The sequence below is a fragment of the Orcinus orca genome, chromosome 5 (assembly GCF_937001465.1).
Source record: "Orcinus orca chromosome 5, mOrcOrc1.1, whole genome shotgun sequence".
Lineage (NCBI taxonomy): Eukaryota > Metazoa > Chordata > Mammalia > Artiodactyla > Delphinidae > Orcinus > Orcinus orca.
In genome coordinates, this window is record NC_064563.1 from 50,090,074 (window position 1) to 50,102,136 (window position 12,063).

At 39.9% G+C, this 12,063-nt stretch overlaps 1 pseudogene; it reads left to right on the top strand.

Annotated features, from left to right (window-relative positions):
* Positions 1-378: 378 nt before the first annotated feature.
* LOC101277259 (dysbindin-like) overlaps positions 379-12,063 on the top strand; it is a 108,215-nt pseudogene continuing 96,530 nt past the window's right edge.

A 12,063-nucleotide genomic window follows, 5' to 3' on the forward strand; every position in this document is an offset into this window, starting at 1 on the left:
GTTCAAATGCAACAGCATGAGCATGATGGAGAGCTGAGAAGAAGGTTTAGCAGTGAGGTGCGTCCATTAGGCTGTGGCTTCCTCACCACTGGTTGGGGTCTGTGTCCTGGGACCCCTGGGCACTCCGAATCACGGCTGTCCCAGCACGGAAGAAGTGGCAGTGGCTTCAGCTGTCCTGCTGCAACCCCTTGGACCCCGTGCCCCAAGCCTAGAACACCTCACCGAAGGGTAACCCAGGCCAGATGAGGCAGGCAAAGGGGAGCACCTACCACCTACCCACCCTTGTTCTGTGGCAGCCCCTCCAATTGACATGACACAGATGCACCCCAAGGGGTAGATGCTGCCGGCCCTTGGGTGGTTAGGGGAGGGTTTGGGACCATGGGGGCCCCAGAAAGACCAGGGGTAGGGTGCCATTTCTCTCTGCTGCTTGGCACCCATCTATGTCCCAATCCAAGGTAAGCTTCCTCCTGCAGAAGATCACTTTTGTAAGCTCTTCCCATGGTAACTACAGGGCTGGATCCTACCCCACCTCCAGAAGGGGCTGGGGGTCAGGGATAGCACCCATATACTCCCTTCCCCAGTGAGGCTGGCCTCGTGTTCAGCAGGTCCTGCCAGCTTGTCCCCATGAATCCTGGGAACCATCAACCCACTACTGATACTGTTGCACTGTTTTCCTTTGACCACAACCTGTTGGTTTGCTTCTTAAAATCTACAACCATCACTTCTCATGTCTCATCCTGAGCATAGGCAGTACCCTGAGGACATGGCATGATCTTCCCATTGGGAGTGGTACAGGAAAGCATGGTCTGGCTGGGAACCTAAGGACCCACAGGATCTTCCTAGTTAGACCTGAAAGCTCTTCTGCGAAGCTGCCCTGGGCGCGGTACAGCTGTCCCCTAGCCTGTGCTGCCTGGCCTTGCCCTACCAGTGTCAGCATCACTGTCCTTTCCTCTGAGACCAGGGCTACAGAAACAGGTCCTGACCATACCCTATTCCTGGGAGTTGAGTAGCTTGCTGGGACCCCAGTTAAATCTGTCTCCAACATTCCCTACATATACTTTCCCCCATATGCTCAACTGTAAATATTACTCCCTTTCCAGAAACAAATTCCAAGGAAGCAAGACCTAAGTACTTACCAGGGATCCATCTTGGCTCAGAATGCAAGCCTCAACTCCTTCAGGGAGACACACCATGGTCAGCCTGGCCAGGAACTTGACGAGGCGCAGAGACGCTGGCCCAGCTGGCAAGAAGCTGAGTAAGTACAAGGAGTGTGTTATTCAGCACCTAAAACATGCATCTGTTTAGGCCACTGGCATTAGGAGGCAGAGGCAGGGCTCTGCACTTTCCTCTTGTAGCACTGTCCAGTTGCCACACTGATCCACACTTCTCTGTGCAGCAGATATGTGTGGAGCCCTGCTTAGTATCAGGTCCAGGGATTCCTACCTCCAATTCTCCAGCCCTTTCCTCAGCCCCACCCATCTGCCACCCAGCTCAGTGACCCCTCTGTAAACCTGGCAAGTCACTCAATCTCTCAAAGCCTCTAAGCCCAGTTTCTTCATCTGTAAAATGGATAAATGTAGGAAACTCACTGAGGTCAGCCCCTGGCTGTGATCACTGTGGTCTCAATCACCACTGCTTACTACAGGAGCTATAGAATGTTGAGGAGATGCCACTAAAACACAAACAGCACAGGGCTCAACACATGACACATAGTGTGAGGTCTTTAGCTTGACTTGTTAAAACACATTGTCACCATAAACCCTAAGAAATGTACACACTCACAAAGAAAAAAAAGAGAGAGAGAGAAGGAAATCAAAACAGAATACTACCAGAAAATCAGCATGAAAGCAGTGATGGAGAAAATGAGGGACAAAAAGGTATAAGACATACAGAAAACAAATAGCAAAATGGCAGAAGTACTGCCTTATCAGTAATTACTTCAAAAGTAGATGGATTAATCTTGCCAGTCAAAAAGCAGAGATTGACAGAATGGATAAAAGACATGATCCAACTACACACTGTCTGTAAAAGACTCACTTTGGACTCATACAAGTTGAAGGTGAAAGGATAGAAGAAATAGCCCATGAAAAATAGTAATCTAAAGAGAGCTGGGGTGGCTATACTAATATCAGACAAAATACACTGTAAATAAAAAGTTATAGGAGGACCTTCGAGATGGCAGAGGAGTAAGATGTGGAGATCACCTTTCTCCCCACAAATACATCAAAAATGCATCTACATGTGGAACAATTCCTACAGAACACCTACTGAATGCTGGCAGAAGACCTCAGACCTCCCAAAAAGACAAGAAACTCCCCATGTACCTGGGTAGGGCAAAAGAAAAAAAAAAAAAACACAGAGACAAAAGAATAGGGATAGGGCCTATACCTCTGGGAGGGAGCTGTGAAGGAGGAAAAGTTTCCACACACTAGGAAGCCCCTTTGCGGGTGGAGACGGGGTGTGGGCGGGGGGAAAGCTTCGGAGCCATAGAGGAGAGCACAGCCACAGGGGTGCGGAGGGCAAAGCGGAGAGATTCCCTCACAGAGGATCAGTGCCAACCAGCACTCACCAGCCCGAGAGGCTTGTCTGCTCACCCGCCGGCCAGAACAGGTTGGGGCTGGGAGCTGAGGCTCCGGCTTCGGAGGTCAGATCCCAGGTAGAGGGCTGGAGTGGACTGCGTGAACACAGCCTGAAGGGGGTTACTGCCACAGCTAGCCGGGAGGGGGTCCAGGAAAATGTCTGGAGCTGCCGAAGAGGCAAGAAACCATTGTTTTGGGACGCGAGGAGAGGGGATTCAGAGAACCGCCTAAATGAACTCCAGAGATGGGCACGAGCCGCAGCTATCAGCGGGGATATCAGAGACGGGCGGGGCATGAAACGCTAAGGCTGCTGCTGCAGCCACCAAGAAGCCTGTGTGCAAGCACAGGGCACAATCCACACCTTCACTCCCCGGGATCCTGTGCAGCCTGCCAGTGCCAGGGTCCTGTGATCCAGGGACAACTTCCCCAGGAGAACACACAGGGTGCCTCAGGCTGTTGCAACATCACTCTGGCCTCTGCTGCGGCAGGCTCGCCCTGCATTCCGTACCCCTCCCCCTGACTCCCCCCCCAACCCCCGACCCCGGCCTGAGTGAGCCAGAGCCCCCTAATCAGGCACTCCTTTAACTCCATCCTCTCTGGGCGAAGAACAGACGCCCTCAGGTGACCTACACGCAGAGTCAGGGCCAAATCCAAAGCTGAACCCCAGGAGCTGTATGAACAAAGAAGAGACAGGGAAGTTTCTCCTAGAAGCTTCAGGAGCTGCAGATTAAATCTTCACAACCAACTTGATGGACCCTGCACCTGTGTAATACCTGAATAGACAATGAATCATCCTAAAACTGAGGCAGTGGACTAACAACCTGACTTTACACATAAAGCAATTAGAGAAAGAAGAACAAAACCCCCCAAAGTTAGCAGAAGGAAAGAAATCACAAAGATCAGATCAGAAAGAAATGAAAAAGAAATGAAGGAAACAGTAGTAAAGATCAATAAAACTAAAAGCTGGTTCTTTGAGAAGATAAACGAAATTGATAAACCATTACCCAGACTCATCAAGAATAAAAGGGAGAAGACTCAAATCAATAGAATTAGAAATGAAAAAGGAAAAGTAACAACTGACACTGTAGAAATACAAAGCATCATGAGAGATTACTACAAGCAACTATATGCCAATAAAATGGACAGCCTGGAAGAAATGGACAAATTCTTAGAAAAGCAGAACCTTCCAAGAATGACCCAGGAAGAAATACGAAATATAAACAGACCAATCACAAGCACTGAAATTGAAACTGTGATTAAAAATCTTCCAACGAACAAAATCCCAGGACCAGATGGCTTCACAGGCGAATTCTATGAAACATTTGGAGAACAGCTAACACCTATCCTTCTCAAACTCTTCCAAAATATAGCAGAGGGAGGAACACTCCCAAACTTATTCTATGAGGCCACCATCACCCTGATATGAAAACCAGACAAGGATGTTGCAAAACAAGAAAACTACAGGCCAACATCACTGATGAACGTAGATGCAAAAATCCTCAACAAAATACTAACAAACAGAATCCAGTAGCACATTAAAATGATCATACACCATGATCAAGTGGGGTTTATCCCAGGAATGCAAGGATTCTTCAATATACGCAAATCAATCAACGTGATACACCATATTAACAAATTGAAGGATAAAAACCATAGGATCATCTCAGTAGATGCAGAAAAAGCTTTCAACAAAATTCAACACTCATTTATGACAAAAACCCTCCAGAAAGTAGGCATAGAGGAAACTTACCTCAACATAATAAAGGCCATATATGACAAACCCACAGCCAACATCATTCTCAATGGTGAAAAAGTGAAACCATTTCCTCTAAGATCAGGAAAAAGACAAGGCTGCCCACTCTCACCACTATTATTCAAAATAGTTTTGGAAGTTTTAGCCACAGCAGTCAGAGAAGAAAAAGAAAAAAGGAATCCAAATGGAAAAGAAGAAGTAAAACTGTCACTGTTTGCAAATGACATGATACTATACATAGAGAATCCTTTAGATGCTACCAGAAAACTACTAGAGCTAATCAATGAATTTGGTAAAGTAGCAGGATACAAAATTAATGCACAGAAATCTCTTGCATTCCTAAACAATAGTGATGAAAAACCTGAAAGAGAAATGAAGGAAACACTCCCATTTACCATTGCAACCAAAAGAATAAAATACCCAGGAATAAACCTACCTAAGGAGACAAAAGACCTGTATGCAGAAAACTATAAGGCACTGATGAAAGAAATTAAAGATGATACAAACAGATGGAGAGATATACCATATTCTTGGATTGGAAGAATCAACACTGTGACAATTACTACACTGCCCAAAGCAATCTACATTTTCAATACAATCCCTAACAAACTACTAGTGATAGTATGATAGGAATGATAGGAACTAGGATTTTATAAAACTATCTAATAATCTACAAAATATTAAGGTAAAAATAATTAAACCACTGGAGAGCCAAACCACACATCTGGGCACTAACATCATTCACTGGATACCTTGTTCCTGGACTCTGCAAACATGATCACCACCAACTGTATGACAAGATACCCTCTTCATGAACAGCAGTGTCAGGACACATACATTCAGGCCCCTTTTGTCACATCTGACTCTGATATTACCCTGCACCCTGAAGAATGTTCCATTGTAAAGAAACTCTTAATCTCTGTTTTAGTTGCTCTATGATCCATAGTGATGTCCTCAACCAAGGTAGTTTTAGTTGCTCATGCCATAACCACGTGCCCCGTTCAGTTATCAGTTGAATTCTGAAGGCTAAAATAAACATTGCCAACATCTGTTGAGTACTGGGTGCCAAAGACTGTGCTAAGATTTTTAATTTGTATTAGCTGATTCAACAAAAAAATGAATATATGAACTACATATCATTGTTATCCCCATTTTACAGATGAGAGAATGATGCATAAAATTTAAGATTCTTTATAAAGAAAGTAAAGAGTAGAAGTTATAATTCATAATTCAAATCCAAGCAGTTGAATACTTGATCCAGCAATGCTAAGGCTTCATAGGCTTTCAATTAATCCCACAGTAACATGAAATGACAATGTCCCAAAATTTTATCCTCAGTGCACTGAATCCCCAGGCCCATTATGCCAGTTCTAAGTTGACACTTTTAGTAAAATAACACATCTAATTATCAAACTGAGGCTCTCTTACAGAAATAAAGATACAGTGAAATGTCCTCAAGGACAGCTTCTTAAACATCTACAACTGTATCCTTTAGTTTTATTTATTTTTAAATTATTTATTTGTTATTTTGCTGTAACAAACGGGTCTCCATTTATTGATAAAAATACAAATGCTTCCTACTTCTTTTTCACAATTTGACAGATAAACTTATCTGAATTTATGAATCAAGGCCAAGATCACTCTAATGTTTTTTAAAGTCCAATGGGAGAGCAGAGAACGGGCAAAGCTTACACCTACCCCTCTCTCTCCATAATACATGGTCTCCTTTGTTTCTCTCATCTGTGCTGCTGTACTGGCCTGGTGCGTAGGGGATAGAATTTTTTGCCACTAAGAAAGGAGAAGGGTCAGGAATGGCTACCAGTGCAATCTATTCTAGAAAATCAGTCTTAGACCTGATAGAGAGGAAGTTCCTCACAAAGCGGTGTCATCGTTGAGATCAAGACTTAGTAAGTAACCATATCCAGAGAAGAAGCAGCCTGAATGAAACAGCAGGAACATGTGTAGAGGACTGTTAGACATCCTGAATTCTATCTGAGTCATAAAAATATTTTGGAAGAATTAAGGCAACAGCTTAACGAGGGACTTGCTAATTCAGATCCAGGTTGTTAAAACAGTCAAACCATAGAACAGAACAATGTTATTTTGTTTTGTTTTGTTTAAATTTTCTTGTTTTGAACAAAACATGCAAAACAGCTTTGTTTTCAGCATTTTTACAAACACCATCTACCTTTGTTTTTATATTTCCTATGCTACTTTTACAGGTGTGTGAGAATTCTGTCTTATTTGTTCTTCAGTACATTGCCAATCCTTTCATTATTTGTTTATGTAACTTAATCATGTGAATTTTCAGGAGAGCCACACAAATTGATACATTGTCTCTCAATCCACCTCTCCATCCATTAATTAATTTAATTGGTAAAAGTTAGACACTTATGTTTCAGACACCTTGATAGGTAAGCAGAGGTAGTGAATAAAAGAGATTCCATCTTTATGCTTAGGAAGTTTACAGTTGAGGGCATCTGATGTTAAACAAATAATCAAACAATAAATAATTACAATTGTGGTGGAAGAACTATGATGGAAAAATCCACTGAATATGAATGTTTATTAAAGGGTTTCCAAGGAAAATCTGTTAAGGAAAAGATTTGAAAAATTATAAGAAAGCATAAGTTTTGAAGGAGAAAAAAAGTATTTCAAGGGTAACATAAAGACCCTAGAGTAAGAACAGGCATGTTATGCTCAATAAACTGAGAGACAAATGTGAATAAAGAGTTCATTATTCTCACTAGCCGTGTAAAGACTATCTCCACCTAAACCTGCCAGAAATAGCATACAGCCAGCAGGAGAGTAATAGCTCCCTTATCTAAGATGTTTCTGAAAAGAGTCAATATCTCCACTAAGAGTTATGGTCATGAACATTAGAGAGAGAGAGAGAGAGGAAGACAGCGAGACAGAGAGAGAGAGAGAGCTCAACCCTCGAAGAGCTCTTTACTGTTCATTGAGGACTGGCCAGTTTAAACAGTTATCATTTATGCCTAAGTCCCCAAGACTTGACTTCCCTGCTAGTTTCCCAGACTTCCCTACATATACCCCTATACTAGAAACAAAAGGAGGTGGGGAAAGAGGAAAACTGGAACCTAGAATTGAAAACCAGGTCTATCACATCAGAGGTTAAAATGCACGTCTATCACATCAAATTTCTACTTACTCAATTCCTAAGACTGTATCTTGCCTCTGGTGATTTTACATTCTTTGCACAGGATTTTCATCGGTGCACATTAAAAACAATTTCTGACTAGCATCTCATAACGCTGCAGTTCACCAAGCTTTCCTCCTTGATTTGTTAACCCATTTTCTATCATACCTGCAAACTCATGTTATTCCCTGAATCTGATTTTAATTATCATATAATACTTTTATTCTTCTCTTTCCTTTATTCCTCTCTTCATTCCTATCTCCTTTCCTCCTCATTATTTCTTCTGTCCTTCACTCCTTTTTAACCATAAACATTTATTACATAAAAAATATGTCGAGTCCTTGTGGTATTGAATGTGGACCACCAATTGTCTTTTCAAACTCTGAAGCAGGTACTCTTCTTACTTAAATATTTCCTTCTCCTTAGCCTCCAAAGGCTAATTTCCCCTTTGATGAGAGTCACCAGCACAGGGGGTCTGGGGTCTGTGCTTATATAGTCACAATTTATTTTAGGTATGGCCATATCAATATGGGATTTTTATTATTCCTGTTTTCCATGTTTGTTTTACTTGTCAGAATAGGGCCAAGAAAATCTGTACTCCTTAAAATTTTTCTATCTGTCAGAGAATCAAATTCTTAGAAAATCTGTAATTAATTAACAGATATAAACTAGCAGAAGCCCTGAATTTCAAAACTTTTTACATATATAAAATATTACTATACTAATTACATAATCTATATCAAGTATTGGATAGGTGGTCTGACATCTATTTGCACTATAATATAATTTATTTCTCTTCCTCTTGTCCGCTATATCTCCCCCCCCTCTCATTCTCCCTTTCTCTCTCTTACTGACTTCAAAATGTTCTTTATGTTGCCTCTAAGATCCGTCTCTCTTGCTTCAATTACAAGGCTACTTGGCCTCTTCATCTACCTCTTCTTTTATTTCAAATTATGTCTCTTCTTGGCTCTGTTTCAATTGTTAGGTTTTCTTGTTTGTTTGTTTTTCCGGTACGCGGGCCTCTCACTGTTGTGGCCTCTCCCGTTGCGGAGCACAGGCTCCTGACGCGCAGGCTCAGCGGCCATGGCTCACCGGCCCAGACGCTCCGTGGCATGTGGGATCTTCCCGGCCCAGGGCACGAACCCGTGTCCCCTGCATCGGCAGGCGGACTCTCAACCACTGTGCCACCAGGGAAGCCCATTTGCTAGGTTTTTGATAATTTTCAAATCATTGATTTCATGGTTTATAACCTGTGGTTAAAAATCTCATTTTTCAGTGTATAAGCTAAGTATTAGCTCATTTTCCTAGTTTTAGGTTCTCTGAACTAGTAGTAAGCTTTTCCATTGTCACTCTTTTGTATAAACTCTAGCAAATATCATTTGAATATCATAAATTATCTCATAGTTGTATGTGAAAATTCTTTCTCATTCATGTGTAGTTTTAGTTAAAAATATAATTCTATTCTTACTAGTCTTAAATGAATATATATTAATAGTATTTATATGATGGAAATTTGATATATAGATAATAAATTAATATTTGTTAGGTTTTTTGAAATGACTAATCACTTCTCTCTTGAAGGGGAAAAACATGTGTCTATAGTAAATAATACTGAGTAAAAGCAGTGACTTGCACATACATTGAAAGAAGTGGAAAGAATTTGTAATAAGGAGATAAGACTATGAATAAAGTAATATAATAACAAAATAAAGAGATAAAGTAATACATGGGTATATTAATTTCCTACTGTAGCTAAAACAAATTGCCACACATTTCCATAGGGAAACACAAATTTATTACCTTTAGTTCTGGAGGTCAGAAGTCCAAAATCAGTCTTACTAGACTAAAATCAAGGTGTCACTAGAGCTGGTTCTTTCTTGAGGCTCTAGGACATTCCTTTTTCTTTGCTTTTTCAAGATTCTAGAGGCTGCCAATTTCACTAGCTAGTGGCCACCAATTTGACTAGCTAGTGGCCACATTACTCTAACCTCTGCTTCCATCAGATTTACTTTTCTTCACTTTGACCTTCTTATAGGGATCCTGTAATTTTACTGGGCCCATCTACATAAATCAGAATAATCTCCTTGTCTCGAGATGCTTAATTAAATCATATATGCAAAGTATCTTTCAGTATGTAAGGACAAATATTTATAGGTTCCAGGGATTAGGACATCGGAACACTTGTGGAGCCATTACTCTACAATAATATATGGGAAATATTTTTAAAAATTAAAAGCAAAATTCAAATGTTAAGTTTTAGGATTTTCATGTCAAGTGACCAAAGAATCACAAGTATGATACAGACCCAAAAGAGTAATTTCCATAGTTTTCTTTAACTTGATATTATGTTCACTTCTATTTGACCTTCACAGAAATTCTAGTAATATGTGTGACAAATACCATGATTTCCACTCTCTAGAAGAGGAAATAGATACAGTGTATTCTCGTCACTTGCTTAAGTAGCATGTATAATTAGAGACAAATTTAGGGCTAAAATCCAAATTCCTAAAACTTAGTCAAGTGTATTTCCTATTATTGTCAATATTTTTTCTTAAAAGAAAAAAAAATCAACCACTGTAAGGATAGAAAGAATGTCTAAAGAGTCTAATCCCAATTGCACTAGTTCTTCAAGTCAGAAAGTATGTCATTTTCATCCTTGTAACCACAGGAGTACACACAGTGACTAACACATAGTAGGTGCTTAAAGTATGCTAGAGAATAATAATGGACTGAGAATTTAGATTAATAACATGAGTTTATTTGTAATTTTCCCTATATATTTGATTTAGTACAGATATACAATGTTTAGTGCAACTAAAATATTTTTAAGGGGAAATATTAATACGTACTCATGGATATTTTACTTTGCTTTTCTGGTTGGACACCTTCCTATACATTTATTTCCTGCTGACAGCAAAACATGAAAAATCAAAGTCAGAGTAAAACAAGGCAAAAAGTAAATAAACCCTACTATATACTCCAGGTTTAGCTGAGATTCTGTAACATTAGCTGCACCTTCACCCAGTAGTTATCATGGACAGTTCCTTCAAAGATTCTCTATATTCACCTGGTGTAATTGGTTTGTGTTGAAAATAAAATCAATGCAAATCTTGGACTTTCATCATAGAACAAAATGTTCAGTGAACCAATTTCTTCACTTTGCCTGTGATTTTCACTGCAGGTAACAAAGACCCATTTAAGGGTGTGTTATCTGTTTCCCCCATGAAATTCTGTTCCAATCTATAGTATATTGTATGACTTTGTTTCCTAGAGTCCCTATGTTTTGAATAGGGACTCTAGGAAACGCCTTCAGCACCTCCTCTCATTATAGCATAGTGTACTTTCTTATTTCTCTGGTTTGGGCGTTGGCCATGAGACTTGGTTTGGCCAGTGGATTAGGAGTGGTTGTTGTATTTTCAGAAGCTGTAAATGTGCTTGTGTAGTTTGACCTGGCCCTTGCACTACCACTATTCTAGAAGAGAACATGTCTTGGGTAGCCACTAACCAAGGAAGATAAAAAATACATAAAAAATACATGACAGACGTGAGCTCCACCCACAGGCTGGATCTAAGCTGAATGTAACCACTGCTTGAGGTAGAACTGCCCATTCAAGCCCAGCTGACATTACCCAAGCTTTCTTCCAATCCACACACCTGTGAACATGAGAATAAATGTTTGCTGTAATAAACCACTGAATTTTGAGTGATTTTTAACAGCATTTTTGTTTCAAAAACTGACTTATAACCTTTCCAAATTAAGCTCGAAGTTCACCCAGGCTGGCTAGTTGATTCCTATCCCCATCCCTCTCCCTCTTTTCATAACCTGTGGCTCTCACTTCTGTTATAGCAAAGCCACATATTTGCTTTTAAGTTTCTTCCTTAAAATGTTTAAGGAAAGAGCTGACATTTAGAGATAATTTGAATGTTAACTGTATTGGAAGATCTATTATTTGCACTCCTTTTCTTTAATGAAAGGCTAAACACTACCTAAATAATGAATTAATTTTCAGGCTATGACTGCGTGGTATGCAACATCTTACTGAATATATTACCTTTTTGCTATTGGTTACAAAGTAGAGTGCACTTTTGATTTAGAATGCCTTTCTTCTCCTTATCTTTTGAACTTTATCTTCCTGCTCCATAAGTGAGCTAATGTAGACAAATGAGAAATATTGGTTGAACGTGAATGTTATACTTTTATTTCACCATCTTCTAGTCCTTGCTCAGACTTTGCACTGTGTAAAATAGCCATAATTAAAAATCTCAATCATTTGAAGTCATACATTGTTTTATTACATTGATTATTGCTTTTTAATGATTACTATCAAGTTTCCATTAAATTCCTTTATATTCACTGTTATAAGTCTACTGATTATATATGTTGACTTCTTCTGTGAAGAGTTTTCTGTTTACTAGAGCAGAATATGCCCATGTTTTGCTGGTGATTCTCTAATGAGGACTAGCAAAGTCATATGCAAACCATTTATTTCTCAGGCAGCATTTATATTTTTGTCACAAAAATATTAACCCCCTTTCAATATTATAGCTATTACTTTACTCCTAAAGGGCTCATA